Source organism: Pseudorca crassidens, chromosome 4 (genome assembly GCF_039906515.1).
Source record: "Pseudorca crassidens isolate mPseCra1 chromosome 4, mPseCra1.hap1, whole genome shotgun sequence".
Lineage (NCBI taxonomy): Eukaryota > Metazoa > Chordata > Mammalia > Artiodactyla > Delphinidae > Pseudorca > Pseudorca crassidens.
In genome coordinates, this window is record NC_090299.1 from 140,084,804 (window position 1) to 140,106,837 (window position 22,034).

The following is a 22,034-nucleotide window of genomic DNA, read 5'->3' on the forward strand; positions in this document are numbered from 1 at the left end:
TGCAATTAGATACCACGTTATTTCAGTTATTTTGTGGGAAATAGATGACAAAAGAAAAAACATTCTCCAGTACTGAGGCATTTCTGTGTGTGTGAAAGCTGTTCAAATAGAAGTTTTATCCAACTGGCTAAGCACCCATCTGCTGGGCAGATGATAATAATTCCGATTAGGTGCAACCACAGCAGATATCCATTGCAAGACATCAAATTATTCATTAGTCTCTATGTGTTGGCTTCTGTCCTGATTACGTTAAAAATACTGCGGTGTAAAAGACTCCTTAATAAAAGCCCAACATTATTTGTCCTCATGCCAAATAATTCTATTAAGACAGTAAAGTCTTTAAAGAAACGTCTTTCAGGAATTGATACAAGGACATTTACTTTTCTCTTTACATATGGAAAGAGAGAAGAGGCTAAGAGTGACCTTACCAGATGCAAAAACATGCCCTCATTTTCAGAATCATGAGGTAAATTCATTTACCCTATGGAAGTTTCTTATATAGGCTTAAAGTACCACTTGAATTCAGGTTTCGTCGCTATTTATGTACGTGTTTATAGCTATTAGAAAGCAAAAGTTGGCCGGTTCCCTAGCTGCAGCCGCCGTCTCCGTCGCCTGTGCAGGTGCAACGCGGCCGCCTTCCGCCAGCTCGCTCTGGGGAAGGAGAGCGCGCGCCACCGCCGGCGTCCTAGCCCCAGCCTTTCCGCGAGCCCTGAATCCCAGCCGCGCCCGGGGCGGCGAGATCTTGTACCCCACGGAGAAGGTGAGCTGTCTGCGTAAGTTCTGGCCTAAAGCATGCTTCCACTACGAGACCTGCAAGATGACACTCCACATGAAGAACTACAAGGGCTATGAGAAGAAGCCCCGGTGCAATGCACACTACCCCACGGAGTCCTTCACCACGGCGGCGACAGCCCGGAAAAACAAGAGTGAGCTCCAGAGTCAGGTGCGCTGCTCTGTGCTCCCCCCGCCGCGGCATCCTGCCCATGCTCACTCCCCATTTACTTAAAGCCTCCTTGAAGCAGAGGGAGAGGGTCCCAGGGCTACAGAACTGGAAGCACAGATCCGGGATGAGGAAGGGAAAGATGCTGCCACCTCCAAGTCCCTTCTCTTGCCTGTTGGGGGCTGTGCTGACCCTTGCCTGGCTTTATTCATCTCTGGGCTTTCTTGTCACCCTTCTGGGTCTCCCCCTCCCATCTTCACCCCGAGTCCACTGACTCAGGCCCCACGGTTGACATCTTTGCATCCTTATGCCCTGCAGGCATACTTAGCATCAAGTCCTCACTGCTTGTGAGTTGACTTGGGAATATTTACGCCAAATCAGAGGCTTGAGCCCCTGTCTGACCAGCCCCTTTCCCTCCTTGGCCAGAGCCAACGTGAAGACAGGTGGAGTGTCTTATATCGGGCAATTTGGGGGATGAGGGAGGCAGTGAGGGAACAATTGTGGGAGCCTTGGGACAGGCGCTGGTCCATTTTGTTTCCTCTTGATCTCAAAGCACAATGTGGATTCTGGGACCAAAGGTCAGAGACACATCCTGTTGGAGAACCTGCGGTTGGCAGGGTAGTGAGAGGGCGGGCGGAGGACCTGGGGGAACAAGAAGTAGCCTGTTTTCACTCAGCTTAATTGTCCTTCCAAAACAAGGCAAGCCAGCTGCTGGAATCCTGCTGCCAGCCCTCTGCTCCTCCCATCCCAAAAATAGGGGACCTTTTCTGACACACTCCCAGAGAAAGGAGGGACTGTCACAGAGGTGCTGAGGGACCCAGGGGCTGCTGGCAGTCCTTATTCCTTTCCAGGACCGTCCATCCCTAGAAGAGCACAGAAGCTGAGGGCTGGGCTGAGTCCCTGGTCTTTTCTTACAGTTCACAGAGGTGTTTTAGTCAGTCTAATCCCAGCAAAGAAGATGCAGCAAAGCTAGAATGTGAATATAACTTTAGTGGACCAATAATAAAATGCAAGAAGCCCAATGGTGAGAAAACTGAATTCTCTCAATATTGCTTCCTGTTTTCTTCCTCATATCCCTCCAGGGAAAATTACTATATTGCTTAATTTCTGCCTCCTTCCCCTCACATATGCACTTTTGGGCCTTTTTTTTTCAATAGCTGGAAAAAAAATACCACCCCACAGACCTGTATTTTAAAAGAAACAGAAATGACCATGTGAAATGTACCTCTGTCCAAACATTTCATGTGTGTGTGTGTGTGTGTGTGTGTGTGTGTGTGTGAAGCTGTCCGCTCATCTTTTTACATGGGGTGTTGTCTTTCCTTGGTCTGTTTTGGTCCCCTCCCTCGTGGGCTTGTGCTTGGGATCAAATCTTTCTAGCCTGTTATGATTTTGAACATTTGACTTGGACCACAAGTGAATCTTTCTCCTGGTGACAAAAAAAAAAAAAGTTTTCTTACAAAGATGAGTGGCAAGACAAAGTATTCGTTACATCCTAGCTGTGTATTAAAAAAGCTGAATTGACTTGATCCCTCTGGCAATCCTCATCATTAATATAGTGAATGATGATGTCTGGGAAAAGTTACCTGCAGTCAACCTCTAATGCTTATTTCATTTCAGAGCCAGTAAACTCCATTTTCATGTTTAGCTCACCTGGACAGCAGAATAAAAATCACAGCTTGTTAATGGTGCTATATCATCCATAAACTAAAATTTAAACAGTTGTTTAAGAGAAAATGTGCAGGCCTCCACCCCACCCAATTTGCCTAAGTGTGTGAAAGTGGAGTGACTAATAAAGAGAGCAATTAGACATACAACCTGAACAATGCCATTAGGCTTATTATAGAGTTATTTTGCCACGTTCCTCATTTACATAAAAACAGATCTAAAAGCATCATCACCAAATAATATGAGTGATTATATGCAAATTATAGGGTAGGCAGTAACTGGGCTTACCTCATACTGAGATAGTACAGAAAGCAAGCAAACTAGACCTGGAGGTGAGAGTTCTCCAAGCAGCTCTCGAGCTTAGCAGAAAGCAAATGAACTCACCCTCTCAAAGTTACAAATACTTAATTCTGTTATGCAGAACTTCTCTGTAAATACACTTTGCAGAATACCACAGCAGGAAAGTGATTGAGTTTCAGATGTTTTATTCCTTCAGAGATGATATAATTTTTAGGAACATTAAGGTGGTGTAAATAACCTGTCCTTATGTTTATTGATTTATTCCCTTTTAAAACAATTGTTCTGTGCCAGTCATTCTATGTAATTATCACTCAGTCTGTAGTTATGTGTATTTTTCCTCTAAAAAGTAGACATCATCTGAATGAAATAAGTGGCTAAGGCAATATAAAAGAAAGGATATTATTGATAAAGACTTTAAGGTAAATGTATGGGCCACCATGTATTTTTTAATGTATACCAGAATTTTTAATAATTACCAGAATAATTTTGGTAATGGAGACATTAAAAATTATAGATATTTAAACAGTTTAGACCTACAAAATGACAGTTTCCTATGAGTCAATATAAGTCTTATTTGACATGCTCTCTAGTCAACATGAAGGTAACAAAACTTCCCAGACTTGCTGTTTCTAGGTTTCTTAGTTTTCTAAAATGTTTAGAATATAAACTTAGTGATAGTAATTACCATTATCGTTATTAATATTAGCAATGGTTTCCAGAGTGCTTTACTATGCTAGACACTGACCAAGAGCTTTAAATGAATTGTCTGATTTTACTCATAAAACATCCATGTTAAGAGATTAAATATAAATGGGACAGACCATACGATCAGACCACATGTGCACATACTCTGACCCACCAATGCTGCAGCAACCAGCCCAGGAGGCCAAACAACAACTTCTGTAGCAACTGGCTCAGAACCATAAGGACTTGGTAAGTAACTGCCAGTCTCCCTAGATTCTGCCCTGCTTCCAGTTCAGGACCTGTCAGAGAAGGTCAAATAATCTCCCCAAACCAATCACATAATACGCCCTGCTTCTAATTAGTCCCCTCCAGCCTCCCCATGCCAAAGCTTCCCATCAGCGTCTCTGAAGCCTTCTTTTTTTTTTTCACTATAAAGCTTTCCCAGCTGGTTCAGCTGCTCCTATGCAGGACAAATTGAAGAAGGGAGGGACTTCTAGAGCAGGGAGACCCCTTTGGAGGCTATTATAATAATACAGAAGAGAGATGATGAACGCCAAACATAGTAGGGTGATACAGAAGGAAATGATGGTATATAAAGAGAAAGTAAAAGTTGACCCTCAGTTTAGAGCCTAGATAATTTGAAGAATAATGACGTTACTTACAGGATTTAGAGAGACATAAAAAGGAGTCACTTTTTCTGGGAAAATAATAACTTTTTAAAAAGCATAGTGACCATTGAAGTTTCAGCAGTGACCCACTTGAGCTGCAGTGTCCTATAGGCAGTAGGGGGCATGGAGAGAGTGGAAGAGAGACCAGAGTTGAAGTTAAAAATTATAGCTGATTGTTAAAATTTTTTGATTAGGATGACTGATTTCTGCTGAAGAGTAAAGAGCTGAGGGTAATAGACTAAATCCTTAGTGCTCACACAAATGGGAAGCAAAAAAGGAGTCAGTTAAATGACGCAGAGATGATGCAGTCAGGTGTGTGTGTGTATGTGTGGTCTGTGCAGAAATATAGGGCCCCACTTGGCATGGTGTCACCAGCCTAGGGCTACAAAATTGATCTCACGATGCCACAGTCCAAGAGAACAATGACGGACACAACACATCCCAGGTTCCTTTGCCCAGGAATCCCAAACATCTCCAGCCACTGACCCTAATAAAGTCATGGGCCCCAGGTTCTTTCTCCTTTGCCTACACTCTGCTTTGACCCCTCCATGTGGCACCTTGAGGCTTGTGGTGTACTTCTCTAGGACCTGTGAGTAATAATCTTTTTCATTTCAATTTCTCTTGTGGTCTGTTGAACCCTGGCTCACCATGGGGCATCCTGTGCTCCACTTAACAAATGTTAATTTAACAAAGTCATAACACCTGTATAAAACCAAGATTGGTAAAGCTAACTTTTCTTTTTCGATAGGAAAAATAAAAAACTAACCTGTAGACAAACAGGATTGGAAAATATGACTGTAATTACAGATCTAGGTTCAATGTGAGGAAAAAGACAAGGCCAAACAAAACAGAACAAAATGGGGCTTCCCTGGTGGCTCAGTGGTTGAGAGTCCGCTTGCCGATGCAGGGACACGGGTTCATGCCCCTGTCCGGGAAGATCCCACATGCCGTGGAGCGGCTGGGCCCGTGAGCCATGGCCGCTGAGCCTGCGTGTCCGGAGCCTGTGCTCTGCAACGGGAGACGCCACAACAGAGAGAGGCCCGCGTACCGCAAAAGAAAAGTAGAGCCCAAGCAGAGGTCATGTCTCAATTGCCTCACCTTATATTCATCACCCAGCACAAGGTCAGCACTGAAACAAAAGTCCTTAGAATTCTTTTTCGTTTCCAACAATATTATAAATTTCTGTAACAGTATGAAGAAGTAATGATGATCACATTGTTAAAACTCCTGCAGTTGGCTTAGGGCTATTAGAGACACAAACATTTAAAAATCCATTGCAGAAATAATACACAAAGATTCCCTGCATCTGTTTACTGAAGTGTACCTTGAACTTTGATAATGTGTCTGTCTTGAGGATATTATTCACAATGTCATAGATGTCCTCAAAATGCTTTCACTCCATGGGAGAAATTGTGCTCATATCTTATCAGCAAAAAAAACCCAAACAGTTATTTATGTAAAAAACTAAGAATGTTACATTGACTATGTTTCCTGCTGTCCTTTGACATTTTGGAAATTTAAAGCCGAATTGTTTTGTTATTTGATAGCACATGAGATATCTTAATGATATTTCAGTGTGTTTATCTTTCCTTTATTATTATAATACATTATTCTTCGATTATTTATTTTTAGCCTTCCAATTATATATATTTTTGAGCTTCAATTTCTTCAAATTCTTTCCAGAATAAGCTGAAAATAAATTAGCAAATCACAGAGTTTTACCAATAAGATATAATCACCTATTCCTTTCATCCTTTTAGCACATAAACAATGAGTGATTTTTCCTTCAAAGACATACAATATTTATTGGTATAAATAGTTGAGGATAATATGTAATTCTGAACTGTGAGTCTAATTTATAAATTTTCCCATCTTAAATTACCAAGAAGTACAGTGATAACTCCAACTCCAGTGCTCACTGTTCTATCTAAATGCTTCTCTTTCTGCCCCATTCCAACTCCACTCTCACCATAAATCTCATTCTCTAAGTGCATTTCCAGATTGAGTGTTCTCATGTCCAAGCCTTAGATGACCTTATTTATCATAATCTTATCCCACAGCATCTCTGCTAACAAATATAGGTCTGTCCAGTTGTCAATGATGTAGAGTCATTATCTTCCTCAAGCATCTATCAAGTGCCATATCTGTTTCAGCGCAAACTGCTTTAAAATAACAATGTCAGAAGGGACTCGTGGAAAGTTAAGAAGAAAATAAAGATCTTTAAGTTTATTATAATTGGTTGAAGTTTGTGCAGGTGATATTCCAAGAACAGTCACCAGGATCTGGAAGAGTTGTAGGGAGTTCAAGTTAACTAATTTTATGCCTCAGAGCACTCAGTAAAAAAGAAAAGGAAAAGAAGGAGTTAGAGGGGGAATCATCTACTTAACTAAGCTTGTATCAAATACTACCCTGCTGGCCATGCTGTCCATTTCTGGAGGTTTGATGTGGTTAATAAATTCACAAGTCAATTCTGACTTCTGGAAACCAAAGCATTCCTCAAATGATCTAATCAAGTCTTACTGATTTTTCTTTCCTTCAAAGAGAGGTTTACAGTAAATTAGGGGTTGGTGGTATGGGAGGAGGATAGATTAAACTGCAGAATTGGGGGAGGGCTGAGAGATGTAGAGAGAGAAATCTGTAATCATCAAATAAATTTGTAAAAATATTCAATCAGAATTATGATGTTAATAATGATATTCATACCTTGGCCTCACATAATTAGCTTTAAAGATAGAGCTCTGATTTAATAGCATTAGTCATTTCCTTTCTTCTGAAGTTGCGGGAATCAGCTACAAATTTAAATTTTTTAAAAAAAGTGAATAGTAAAAGTGGTCTTTTTTCTGAATATAGCATTTTATACTGTCCATTAAAGATATAAGATTAACTATAAAGAAATGACACTGGCACAGGCAATGAAAAGATAAAGAGGAGTCCTATTAACAGATTGCAATTATTTTAAACCTTTTCATGAAGATTTCACATGTTGACAAAGCAGTAATTATTGAAGCTGTGTGTACAAGGTGAAGTGCATGTGGAGTGGACCAGTTAGAAAGAAATTACAGGTGTGCACGTTATCAGGCCTTGAATTGTGTATCAGGCAGGTCATGGTGCTACATGCATATGTTTCCAAAGCACAGCTGCCTCTCATTTGGATGCTGAACCGGATGCCTCTGTCTCCTGGTTTGCTTTGTCCCTTGCAATGTAACATTAATTCTGTTCTTCACTATATTAAGTAGGATTTGTATAAAGTCATAAAAACAAAATGAAATTTCAGTTTTCTTTTATATAAACAAGATGCCCACTGGCTTCAATTTCTTTTTACCTTAAATCAGCTCAGTTGTTGAATTTTTAAGGTATAGCATAACATCAAAGCTAAAATGATTGCAAGAGAATCTATAAACATTCTAACAGCATTTTAACTGAGGTGTCCATTAAATTCTAACCAACTCATTTCTTACTTTACTTTTTTACCTCTACAGAGTCAATAGAGTGTAGAGCTTAAGAGCTCAGTCTCTGGAGCAGGATGGTTTGGATTTAAATCCCAGCTCCAACACTTACTAGTTGAGTGAACTGAGGTAAACTATACACCTCACTTTCCTCCTCTGTAAAAAATAAGGATAAAAAGAGTAGCGTATTATGGTATCCCTATTATTATAGGGATCTTGTAAAGATCTCTAAACACTTGGAAAGATGCCTAGCTAATAAGCTACACTATTTAAATATTTACTGTTGTTATTGCTTTCTGCCAAGATTCATATGTATTTTGAATAAAAACAGTTATGTGATCAGACTTCTCACAATCAATCTATAGCATCATATTTAAGAATAAAAATTACTCTGGACCTCTCTGAATTAAAGGAAACACAACTGAAATATAGTAGGGAGAGAAGCTTTAATTTCTTGAGAAAACCTCAATAGTGCATTAAGTATACCAGTCTTTATATAACTAAGTAAATAAACTAGATAATATAGAAAATCAAAAGAAAGCATGCTTTAATAAATATAAAGCTGTTATTTTTATCGTAATATGCTACTCATTATTTTAATTAGCTATGAGGGTTTAAGATTTTAAATGACTTGAGTTCAGATTATATATTTAGTATTATTTTTCATAAAAAGCCATGTCATATGTCCCGGGAATTCATTTATCTAATTATGATTTGTTTAATATGGTCATAATGAGATGGCACTGTATTTCCCATTTTAAGTTATTTTTTACATATGATCTATGATAGTATGTAGCCAACATTTTGTTTTTAATATAGAGAAATCTCACACATGATTGTAAAAATAGTCCATTAAATTATATTTAATATTTTACAGAAGTAGGTATTTGAGAATATCAATTATTTATCAAGAGTATTCCAATTCTCAAATAATGTGTAATAAATCACCCAAATATAGCAGTATCACACAAAAATACATTCTGTGAGTCAGGAGTTCAGCAAAGACTCAGTGGGTTGGCTTATCTCTGCTCTACAATGTTTGGGACCTTAGCTGCAAACTGAAACATCTGGGGATGTCTGGTGTCTCAGATAACTGGAGATCTGTGTCATCTGGAGGCTTTTTCACTAACATGTCTGATGCCTGTGCTGCCATAACATGGAGGTGGGCTCAGATGAGACTGTTGACTGTAATACCTCCCCCTTCCTCCATGTGACTGAGGTTTTTCAAAGCAGCTGGGGGAATTCTGAGAGGAAGCATCCCCAAAAGGAAAAATGAGGATTCCAAAAGACTGAAGCAGGACTGCAAGACTTCCTCTTACCTAGCCTTGGAAAGCATGCTGCATCACTTTTTTCACCACTTTCTACTGCTATAACTGAGTTAGGAAAGCCATACCAGATGCAAGGGGAAGGTGATTTGAGTTTACCACTTGATGGGGGAGTGGCAGAGTCACATGGCAAAAGGACCTGTGTGATTGTTGATATTGGTACAGCCACTTTTGGACAAACTGATCCTGCTACAGGGATCATGTAACTTATAGGATTATTAGGTCAGTTTTAGGTTAAGCAATGTATACAGAAATTTAAAGTGCATACACAAAAATAACAAGCTTAATAAATTAAAAAAAAAACAATTTACTCCTTATCTACAAGTAGAAAACATTTTCAGAAGGCTTCTCTTTTTTAAAAAAAAATATTTATTAATTTATTTTTGGCTGCTTTGGGTCTTAGTTGCCACACGCCGGATATTTCATTGTGGCACGTGGGCTCTTCATTGCAGCATGTGGGTTTCTCTCTAGTTGTGGCACGTGGGCTTAGTTGCCCCGTGGCTTGTGGGATCTTAGTTACCCAACCACGGATCGAACCCACGTCCCCTGCATTAGAAGATGGATTCTTAACCATTGGACCACCAGGGAAGTCCCCAGAAGGCTTCTCTTAAGAACTCAAAGTTATAAAACTTAAGGTTCATTCATGACTTATTATAAGTAAATGATATCTCTAAAAGAGAAGCCTCTGTAAAAATATTTTAAGTGCGGTAAAAGTTGCTAAAACTATGAATTAAGCTATCTTTTATAAACCATTTTGATGTGCAAAAAATGTTATCATATATGAATTATGATTAGTTCCAAATCACTTCTATTTAAATGAGCATGATAGCATCAGTGATCTCTGGAAACTTAAATTATGTTGGAGGGGTAGATTTATAAGCAGATAAATATAATATAGAACCAGGCATTTTAAAATATGTTATCTGAGTACTTTGAAAAGAAGGAAAAAATGAAAATTAGCAGAAAACTGTGACAAAAATGCATATATTAATAGCTATAAGAGTCTTCAGTATTTTTTATTAGCCTGTCAGTTATATATAAATGTACATTTATATAGGATATGTACTTATACTTCATTATCACAGAAAAAATGGATGATATTGGGTAAAAATTAAAGATTTTTTCTTCTTTAGAAAGACTAATACTGAATATCAATTTTGTATGAGATTTGAATCATTTTAAATAGTAATGAAGAAAACAATGAAAAAACTATTTAGAAACAGTTTTTGAGCATCTACTTACTAGTTGCTGAGGATATAAAGATGAATGATGTCTCCTATTTATATGACAGAAATGAAGTGATTTGCTTCATTTATCAGAGATTAAGAACAAAATCTAAATGAGCATTGGGCCCAACTCCTTCTCCACTTTTGTTTTCTCAGAAGAAAAATGAAAGGTACACATTTTAATCCATAACTGCAGCTAACAGCCAAAGGTTCCTGAAAGAAGGAAAATAACTGTGCAAGAGAAATATTTTCCTTTTTCTCTTCTGAAGTTCATTTTTCCATGTTTCTGAAGTACACATATTCCTGAGATAATTTCCAAACAGCCATGTTCTGGATATCAACATTTTAGCAACAATGTCTACAATCTCAATCAAATGTTGATATCTCCACTATTGATCCAGTTTTGTTATTTTTCTATCCTATGGCATAATAAAATCGTGTATTCAAGAGAGATTCTGGGGAAAAAAACAAATAAAACCTCAAACCAACTTTGTTATAATTCTTCCCAATGAAGGCACTCTAAGAGCAATGGCATATTTTTCTTAATTGTTTTTTATGTAATCCATTTATAATCATTAATCTGCTCTGGTTATATTTCACAGGATTTTCTTTTAAAAGTAGCAAATGGATCTTGGTGTCTAAAATGGGTGTTAATGATGGACTGATACAATGGAATACTGGAAAGGACTCTCCCAGTGCTATCTCATTAACCAGATGACCTCCAGACATTGTCAGTGCAACCCAGCCGAGGTGATTGATCACCAGAGAACAGAGGTTAGTAACTCTCCCCCAGGTATTAATGTATAGCATCTTCACTTACCCTCCTCTCAGGCTTTTCCAGTGAAAGATTGATTTATTATGCAGCTTCAATGGGGATTTGTCAAACTCTTAATCAAGGAATCCTATATTGCCACAAGTAAATCAATGACACTTTCTGGTACCTGAAAACATTACTCTGCGTGCAGGTACTGTTTGGTAACAGCAAAATATGTTCAGATATCAGTGAAGCAGAGATGGCCCAATGGAAGGCAAAAACAACACATCCATTCTTTGACAGATGCTATTGTAAAGTAAAATGTTTTTTCTGTTGTTTCCTGGAAAAATCAACACAGTTCAAAACTCTGGGACTTGGTAAAAGGAAGCACCGAAGGCAGAGGTGAAATGAGTAAGGAAGAAACATACTTTAAAGACTGAATGTTTGAGATATATATATAAAGAAAATGATAGGGAAAGAAATCTTAAAGCCTGACTGTTGACTACCTGTCCTATTTAAATGTCCCCAGGGATCTAGCCAGTAGCAGGTGCTTTGTTGATTTCATGACATATATTATGATGGGAATTCAATAATCAGTGGTGTGTCTTATGATAATGACTAGAATTATTATTATTTGCCAAACCATATACCAAACAATGTAGACTTAAATGAATGTAAATAGTGCAAACTAAAGACACTAAAGTCTCCTAACCAAACAAAACATATAAACAACAAACCAAAATTTCTTCTTTCTGCTCTTTATGTCTAGGAATACATTCCTTACCTCTGAAAATAATTTTTTTTAAATAAGCAAACTATGTTCTCTGGTGTGTTTTTTTTGTTTGTTTGGTTTTTTGCGGTATGCGGGCCTCTCACTGTTGTGGCCTCTCCCGTTGTGGAGCACAGGCTCCGGACGCGCAGGCTCAGCGGCCATGGCTCACTGGACCCAGCCTCTCCACAGCATGCGGAATCCTCCCAGACCGGGGCAGGAACCCGTGTCCCCCCGCATTGGCAGGTGGACTTTCAACCACTGCGCCACCAGGGAAGCCCTCTGGTATGTTTTGAATTGTACTCTTCTTCAAAAGAAGATATGTTGAAGTCCTAACCCGCGATAACTCAAAATGTGTCCTTATCTGGAAATATAGTCTTTGCAGATTTAATCAAGCTAAGATAGGGCAATTAAGGTGGATCCTAATCCACTATGACTCATGTCCTTATGAAAAAGGGAAATTCAAACAGACCCACACAGAGAGAAGATGGTGTAAAGATGGCCATGTGATAGCAGAAGCAAAGACTGGATGGATATAACTACAAGCCCAGGAATGCCAAGGACTGTCAGCCAGTATCAGAAGTTAGGAAGTAAGGAAAGATTCTGTCCTGAGTTTCAGAGGGAGCTAAGCTCTGCCAGCACCTTGAGTTCAGACTTCTAGCCTCCAGCACTGTGAGACACTAAATTTTTGTTGTTTTAAGCCATCCAGTTTGTGGTACATACAGTTTGTTAGGACAGCCCAAGCAACTAATACCCTCTCTGTGCACAGACCAGTCATTGTCCCAGTAAGGGAGACAGTTGCCATCTGGACTGACTAGACCCATGCAAGAATCAGCTCACAAGGATGAAGAAATAGGAGACTCAGTGCACAGAACTTAGAAGTTTCATGCCCTGGGCAAGGCTATCAGCGTGTGGAAAACAAATGGTTGAAACAAAGACCATAACTTCCCTTATCAGAAGAGAATAGTCCCACCTCAGTGATGATGGGCATCTCTGAGGAGTGATAGAGATGACTTCCTCTTTAGATATGACAGTTTTAAATATAGCATTAAAATCTAGTAATTATTGGAATTGTTTGTTATCTTTAGAAAACAAAACCAAATTTGATGTGATTGCTACAAGTGTTTCTGACACCCAGCCCCATAGGCAATGAGGATGGCTTCTTCACAAAGCCAGCAGTCAAATTATTCAAAATCCTATGAGCTTTGTAAGTCACTAGGGACCACATCAATTGACATATGTTTAATACAATGTGTTTACCAGTAATTCATTTGTTTGAAGAACTCAAATATGACAACAAAGCAGGGGAAAGCTCAGTTGCACTGTAAACTGGTATCCTCACTGCCAAGCTTGTCCTTATTTTATAACTAAGACCTATGCTTTAAGGGCAAAACACTACATCCTAAGTAGAAAGTACTACTTTCATTGCGAGGAGCATTTCATTGTAATGTGTTCCTTTAAAGAAGTCTACTATCTCAGAAAAATAATTTGGCTTTGAAGAACTGCAAGGACGTTTGGGAATTACTTAAAGGTTTTCTTTCCTTAAATGTCTTATAAATATATGTGATGATAAGACTTCTTGTTGAAATAGTATATGTTAATCAAAATCTCCAACATGAATATAGGCTATATATGGAGAGTAATCAGTATTAGCATTTAATAGCTCCTAATGAGTCTCTCACAATTGCTAAACTTTGTATTATCAAAATCACTACATAGGGCTTCCCTGGTGGCGCAGTGGTTGAGAGTCCGCCTGCCGATGCAGGGGACACGGGTTCGTGCCCCGGTCCGGGAAGATCCCACATGCCGCGGAGCGGCTGGGCCCGTGAGCCATGGCCGCTGAGCCTGCGCGTCCCGAGCCTGTGCTCCGCAACGGGAGAGAACAGGAGAGGCCACAACAGTGAGAGGCCCGCGTACCGCAAAAAAAAAAAAAAAAAAACTTCATATCTAAATAACCTTTTACTTAAAATTTACAAGTCTTTTTGCATCCAAATAGTTTGAGCCACTGATTTGTATACAATGCTGTGAATATTTAGAGATCCATCAGAACCAGAAATCCATCATAAGAGATTTTTGTCATGATGAAAACTGAAAGTATCGTATTAATGAGATGTATTTCTTGGGAAACTATAGCCTACTATGGGGGAAAACAAATCTGAATTTTATAATGACTTACTCCAAACTTATTGAAAATAAACATTACTCTTATCACAACAATAAACATTTTGGAGATCAATCATTTTAAAGAAATTCTTCCTTAAAGTGGATTTCAGTGGTTCTCATTTAAAGTGAGCCACACAGTGCACTTAAATTAACCACCTAAATTATAGTTACACAAAGCAAGAAAGGAATAATATGGACTTAGACTTTTCACAAAAAAAGTGAAAAGCTTTTGGATGCATGAGAGAATATACTAGAAGAAACCTCCTCTCAAAGTTAGAGCCCCTAAAATGACCTTATTGATTTGCCTTGTGACAATCTCCTTCCAACGCAAGGCTTCACTTCACTGAATGGATGTTCTTTGAAGTCAGTTAAACTTGGGCATGGCACTCCCAAGACGGCAGCACTTTTATAGCCGAAGGCAACAACTATTTGACAGGGTGACATGGAACTCAGACTCCTGCTGCGAAGCACTATTTTCAACCTTCAAGCGCGTGGGAAATATAAAGTAAGGGTATTTATTTGATATTTAAAATTGAGCTGTTTCAGGGCTTTGGAGGATAAATATACAAATTCAACTGAGCTTTCCTTAACTTCTATTCAGTTCAGACCTAAAGAGCTTCCCTCTGTTTCCAGCTGCCAGCCCTCTCATGAATGCTTGGCCATGTCCACAAGAGTGAATATGTGAGAGATTTGAGAACAAATGAAAGAAATTTCAACAATCACAGATACTGGAAATGCCTAAATGTGGGCCACTGGGGTCCAGTTATCAAGGTGAGAAACTTCTGTTTAGTTCATTTATTGAAGAAAATCTTTGAGTGGTACCCAGTTATTCCCATTTGGCACTTTTGTCTATCAGGAGATGAGATTGAACTACTAATTCAGAATAGCCTTTGTCATGGCATGGTTGTTATTTTATTAATGTATCATTATTAATATATAAGCAAATTTATTCTAGGAAAGAGAAAATGTTTTTAAACATTCATCCAGATTCACTATATGTAATTCACAATCAGATAAGCAATTAAAGATTAAAAAGTATAAACTTAGTTTGTATGTATTGACTTAGTGTAAATTAGTTGAATAAAATATAAAGGACCAAAGGCATTCTTTTAATATGTCTATTGCTCTAAATTTCAAAGGAAATAGAAAAATACTTTTGTTTCCATTTATTTATGAAAAATAGTAGTTAGCTATTTCCTGTGGATACTACCTTCCCATTTACCTCATGAAATGAATAATATAGATAACAAATTTTATATTCACCTTGGCAAATGGTGTAACTTTGCTCATACTGTGTTGCTCTTCCTGTAGGTAATGCTACCTGACATCCTATACTAAAATTAGGTTTAAAAGCAAATTTTAAAAATAATTACCTGGGAATGAGAAATCTTAAAACTCTATTAGAGAATAATCCATTAACACATTTACATATATTGTTATGGGAATAGTTAATTTATCTTCCTGTTCATATCAGATACTAAAATACAGTAAAATCCTTAGGAACCTTCAAATGCATAAAATATAATATTTCATTTTTTTAACATCTTTATTGAGGTATAATTGCTTTACAATGGTGTGTTAGTTTCTGCTGTATAACAAAGTGAATCAGCTATACATATACATATATCCCCATATCTCCTCCCTCTTGTGTCTCCCTCCCACACTCCCTATCCCACCCCTCTAGGTGGACACAAAGCACCAAGCTGATCTCCCTGTGCTATGCGGCTGCTTCCCACTAGCTATCTATTTTACATTTAGTAGTGTATATATGTCCATGCCACTCTCTCACTTCGTCTCAGTTTACCCTTCCCCCTCCCCATGTCCTCAAGTCCATTCTCTACACCTGTGTCTTTATTCCTGCCCTGCCCCTAGGTTCTTCAGAACCTTTTTTTTTTATTTTTTAGATTCCATATATATGTGTTAGCATACGGTATTTATTTTTCTCTTTCTGACTTACTTCACTCTGTATGACAGACTCTAGGTCCATCCACCTCACTACAAATAAGTCAATTTAGTTTCTTTTTATGGCTGAGTAATATTAGGAAATAGCTTAGGAACTCAAAGATTTCTGCTAATTTGTGATCCCGTGTTTATTGTTATTACCATTTTTTTCACCATTGAAAAATGTGAACTATTCATCTAGCCAAAGTCATTTTAGCAGATTTCCTGTTAAAATCTGTTAAGTGAGGAGTTGTGCTTCACCTAATTGAGGGCAGAGTATCTATATAATTTATTTGGAATTCTTCTGCACAGGTTTGTATATTCTCCCCTATTTATTTATTTATATCTGCATAAGTTCATGTATATTTGTTTTATACATTGGGATATAATCCAACATTACTTCATTCTCAATTCTTTAGTGAGTGTATGCCTCTGGACTTTGAACCTGACACATGTGTTTCTCAGTTTTTTTCTCCCTCCTTTGGTGAGGGAGGTTATTTGGATTGGGCTAGAATTGAGTATTTCCTTTCTCCCACTTGCAAGGCTAGAGCTGACTAGAGTTGGATACTTCCTTTCCCTACGTCAGTTAGGCTCTGACAATACTGCACTAGGTTAGCCTCTGGTGAACTTGTTTTTCCTAAGGATAGGCACTGTGAGAGTCCTCTGGCATATTTCAAAATTGTTCCTTTTCCACTCCTCCTGTAGGAAGCCCAAAGGGATATTTCTCCACTATTTACTGTGAGAACCTGGCCGAGCTCTAGAGGTAAATCTCACAAAGTTGCAGTGACTCTCCAGTGGCTGGATTCACCCTGGAGTTTTTAACTCTTAGAGTTGTCCACATTGAGCTTCAGGCAATTTGTCAATTATAGTTCAGGTTTTCCTACTCCAGCATTGGTTCCCCTGGAGATTTCCACTCATGAATCCCTGCTCAGGTAAACCATGACTCTCTGTATTCACCTGTCTCTCTCTTGTTGGGGACACAGCCTCTCTTAGGAATCCAAGAAGAGTTGTTGATATTTCAGTCTGCTCAGCTTTTTACTTGTTGTTAAGATAAAGTGATGACTTGCAGCTTCCTTACATGTGGAACTGGAAACTGGTCATGTCCTTCACTTTGAAGTGTAATTCTATGTTGAATTTACAATTCTCGGTTGGTTGTTTTTTTTTTCTTTCAACACCTTAAACATTTCACTCCATTTTCTCCTTGCTTGCATGTTTTCCAATACAAAGGTTTCTGTAATACTTTTCCTTATTCCTATATAGGTAAGGTCTCTATACCACCCCTCCCCCCACTTCCCTGGCTTCTTTCAAGATTTTCTACTTTTCTTTGGTTTTCCACAATTTGAATATGATATGTCCAGATGTCGTTTTTTGGTATTTATTCTGAGCTTCCTTGACCTGTGGTTTGGTATCTGTCATTACTTTTGGAAATTTCTCACTTATTATTACATCAGATAATTATTTTCTATCTTCTCTTTCTTCTCCATCTGGTCTTCTAATTATGTGTATGTTACAGATTTTCAAAATTCTCCCACAGTTCTTGAATGCTCAGCTTTGATTTTTAATTATTTTTTTCCCTTTGCATTTCAGTTTTCAAAGTTTCTATTGACTTTTCATCAGCTCACTGATTTTTTTCCTCAGCTGTGCCTTCTCTACTAATGAGCCCATTAAAGGCATTATCCATTTCTAGTACAGTGTTTTTGATTTATAGAATTTTCTCTTGAACACTTCCATCTTTCTACTTACATTATCCATGTATTATTGCATGTTGTCTATTTTTTCCATTAAAGCCTTTAACTTATTAATCATTGTTTTAAATTGCCTACCTTCTAATTCCATCATCTGTGACATACCTGAGTCTAATTCTGATGACTACTTTATCTCTTCAGACTGTTTTATCTTGTTTTGCAACATGTCTTGTAATATTTTTATTGAAAACTGGACCTGTATTCACTAATAGCAAATGAGGTAAATAGGGTTTTATTGTGAGTATTTATGTTAATCTGGCTGGGAGTCGGGCTGTGTTTAATGTTTGCCTTAACTAGGTTCCAGACACTTTGTATTTGTATTCCTTTAGTGGTCTTATTTTGACTCTTCTCTTGACCTTGGGTTTAAGTACTTCTTATGGAGAGCCTGTTTCTTGTAACTGTTTCAGGTAAAACCCACTGCTGTCATACTGGAGCCCTGTTGATATAGAAGTAATGTGTAGAGGATAGGAAGCCTTCTAATATCTTAAGGTTCTCTTTAAGTCTCAGTCTTTAAATAATGGGCTTGTGTCTCCGGTTTGTAACTTTCACAAGCTTTTCTCCAGTGGTTATATTATTTTTTCACCCTTTAGGTGAGACAGGACGTCAGAGAGATCTGGAGGGGGTAGAATGCCTTTACCCCAGCTAGGATAAGTCTCTGACGAAGTCTGTTCCCCTGGAGAACAGAAATGGGTTGTGGAGAACTTTCTAGGAATATTTTGCAATGATTACTCTCCCCTTCTTACTGTCAGAGCCATGAGGGGATCTTTTTTTGGATAGTCACCATGAGAACCTGGTGGTATTTCTGGAGGTAAAAACCCATGGAAGTTTTGAGGTCCTTCTAAGACTACAGACCCCAGGAATTTCACATTCTCACACTAGTCTACATGCAGCAAATTTAAGTATTTGCTAAGTGTATTTTTGGAATAGTTATACATATTGATGGTTTTTATTTTCCTCTACTTATCAAAAATTATTTGTCTTCGTTTCTTTGTTTAAATTTATAAATAAAATTCAAACCTTGAATAAAGACACAAGTATATTTAGATTTGACTCTTTTCATTTATAGTCAGAGCATATAGCATATTATGCTTTGTGGTTTTCTTAACTGTAATTATACATTAAAATATCTGGCATATTTTTCATCTAATATCATAGCTTCAGAACTAGGAGAGGCTAATAAAATTATAATTATCTCTATTGCTATGCCTTGTAGATTACCAAAAAGATTGGTCTATAAATATTGTGATTAGGCTTTTTTATTTTGATGCATATACTGGTATAGAAGAAGTGATATGGAAAAAATAACTTTTTTCACTGCATAAACCAAGATAATTGATAATCAATACTTAAAAGTCTTTACGGCTGTTTTGCAACTTCTTATCAGTCAGTTCCTATTACTAAATGTTTATAAAATGAGTTGGCTTCTACATTTTATCTATATTCACCTCTACATTTAAAAATTTTAATGATCTTTGTCAGTTGTAAAGTTGAATTCAATTGAATAAATGCTGTAAAAAGTAGACTTTCTTCTTCTTTCCTCTGTACTTAATGGTTTGATGGATGGGTATATCAAAATACTAAGCCTTATTGAAGTACAAATAATTAAACACTTAAGTTATTATTTTTCAATGAGTATATAAGTAATTATTTTACTGGCCTTTAAACTCTTAGCAGAATCAAAATTTTCCAAAATAAAAATGGGCAACTGGTGGGAGAATTAGCCTTGGGGCTAGGATGGCCTACTCTGGTCTGTAGGCACCACAGCTTCCTTTAATTGGTCCACAAATGAAACCCTTCTCCTCTAGATCATGCACTTCTTCACAGCAGGGTCTGAGCTTCCCGCCTCTTGCTGATCTCCCACAGTTCTGATTACAGAGGTGGTGATATAGATTCTTTGAGGCATAGATTTATCCATGATGATCATATAAATGAAACATTTACTTCTTTTCAGTGAGTGTGTTTTCTCCAACAGCTATATGGTATATAATTGGCATACAACGTGTATTTAAAGTATACAATTTGATAAGTTCTGACATTTGCATATACCTGTAAAGCAGTCAACACAGTCAAGATAGCAAATATTCATCTCCAACCAAATTTTCCTGTGCCCCTTTATAATTCCTCATTCTGTCCTTTCCCTGCTGTCTCATCTCCCAAGCAACAACTCATTTGCTTTCTGTCTCTAGAGATTAGTTTCCATTTTGTAGAATTTTGTGTATATGGAATCATACACTGTATACTGTTTGTTGCTGAGCTTCTTTTACTGGCATCATTCAGTGAAATTCATCCATGTTTTTAGATGTATTAGTAGTTCATTCTTCCTATTTCTAAGTAAGAATGCAAGGTGTAGATACATATAATTTGATTATCTAGATGGACTTTGGGTTGTTTTCAGTTTGAGAATATTACAAATAAATCTACTGTGAACACCCATGTAAAATTCTTTTTATGAAAATAAGCTTTCATTTCTCTTTGATAAATACTCAGTGAAATAACTGAGCATGTGATAGGTGTATGTTTAACTTTGTAAGAAACTGCAAAACTATTTTCAAAAGTGGAATATTTTACATACAAACCAGCAGTTTATTAGAGTTCCAGTTGCTTCAAATATTTGCAACACTTGATATAGTCAACCTTTTTAATTTTACACATTCTAATATGTGTGAGGCAGTAGCTGTGATTTCATTTTACATTTCTCTAATGACTAATGATGCTGAGAACTGTTTCCATGTACTTATTTGCCATCTATGAATCTTTTTGAAAAAGTGTCTATTTAAATTGATTGCCAAATTTTTCAGTGGGTTGTTTGTTGTTTTATTATTGAATTTTGAAAGTTCTTTATATATTCTATATTCTGAATGTTCTTTATCAGACATATGATTTGCAAACATTTTCTATAGTCTTGTTTTTTCATTCTCTTAAAGTATTAACCTTTTAATTATAAATTTCTGGCCAGAAGTTTTTTTAACATTTTATAACTAAAAAGCCTATAATATCAATTTAACAATAAACTATTTATTATATAGGAATAATAACAATGCTTCTCTCTATTGTAACTTACATTATTCATCACTTATGCTAATGGTTCTAGTATCCAAATATCCCAAATCCCCCTACAGGTAAATGCTTCTTCTTAAATAAACATGTGAAATATAATCTTCATCAAATGCTCTTTGAAACATATCAGATTAAATATTTATTGAATGAGTTTTCTGGAAGAGATGCTGCCAGTTCCTAGTGTGCTTCCTTGAATGATTCAAAGTGTTTCATTTCCAGCCCAACACCAATGCCAACAAAATATTGAAATTAAATTTAGGAAAAAATTATTTACCATTGTTTATAATCAAACACACCATCTAGATGACTTTTTGATAGAGAGGAAATTAATATTATAATGTATTATTTGGGGATGGTGGTGTGATGAACTGGGTGATTGGGATTGACATGTATACACTGACGTATATAAAACTGATGACTTATAAGAACCTGCTGTATAAAAAATAAATAAAATTCAAAAATTAAAAGAATTTATTATTATTCATAATTCCTAAGTGGGTAGTAATTGTTAATCCACCTTCAGGGAGACATGAAAAGGTAACAATACATATATATATTATTTAAACTTATATTTATTTATTTATCAACAGTTACAGTGCTTAAGCATCATGTTGATTCTCCTTTCTCTTGTGGGGAAGGTGGGCTTTCATAAAGTCACAAGATTTAATCAATGTGTTCTTTTTCACTAAATATTTTAAACCCATGTCTACTATGTGTCAAGAGATATTTCATTTCTAGAAAGCCTCTATTTCTAAAATGGTAAAAACTGAATAGAGATAGTTCAGATTCTGCCTTTTTTGCTGAATGCGTTGATGGTGAATAGTGGTGCTACAGGTATTTAAAATGTTATTTCCTGGCCTTTTGAAATAAAAACAATGACATTTAGAATGCAGCCAAATAGCATTAATCTGACTTCTCTGCCTCCGAGTTATATTGGAAATTTATCTCAAGCAGGGTTTCATAGTTAAGGTGACATAACCCAAAATGTCACTCTGTAGAGAGCCAGTGACCCTGTTCTTACAGAATAAAAGCCTAAACAATGTAAGTGGTTATATTTCAAATTACACCATGTTGTACCCTAAAGAACTCTCAGAATGGAATCCAAAGTATAAGATTCCTAAGCAGGATTCATGCGTCTAAGGTCTTTAATTTATTTTCAAGGTTCATTTAAATATGGCATTATCACTAATTTCATATATTTTTTGACAAATAACTATTGATAATCTACTATATTCCAGACACTGTTTTAGTTAATTAACAGTAAAATATCACTGTTTACATAGAGCTTAGAGTCTATTAAGAGTAGTAAGAAATAAAATAAATGAGCAAATTGTTAGCAGTAAGTACAAAA

General features: G+C 36.9%; 1 long non-coding RNA gene across 3 annotated transcripts in view; it reads left to right on the top strand.

Moving 5' to 3' along the window:
• Positions 1 to 671: 671 nt before the first annotated feature.
• LOC137224025 (uncharacterized) overlaps positions 672 to 22,034 on the top strand; it is a 28,577-nt gene continuing 7,214 nt past the window's right edge. The window contains exons 1-4 of one of the 3 annotated variants that reach the window (XR_010943188.1): positions 672 to 943; positions 10,857 to 11,028; positions 14,574 to 14,711; positions 16,587 to 21,121. This is a non-coding gene — a long non-coding RNA (uncharacterized lncRNA). Of the gene's footprint in view, positions 944 to 10,856; positions 11,029 to 14,573; positions 21,122 to 22,034 lie in introns of those variants that run through there. The other 2 variants (XR_010943187.1, XR_010943186.1) reach the window with 2 other exon arrangements.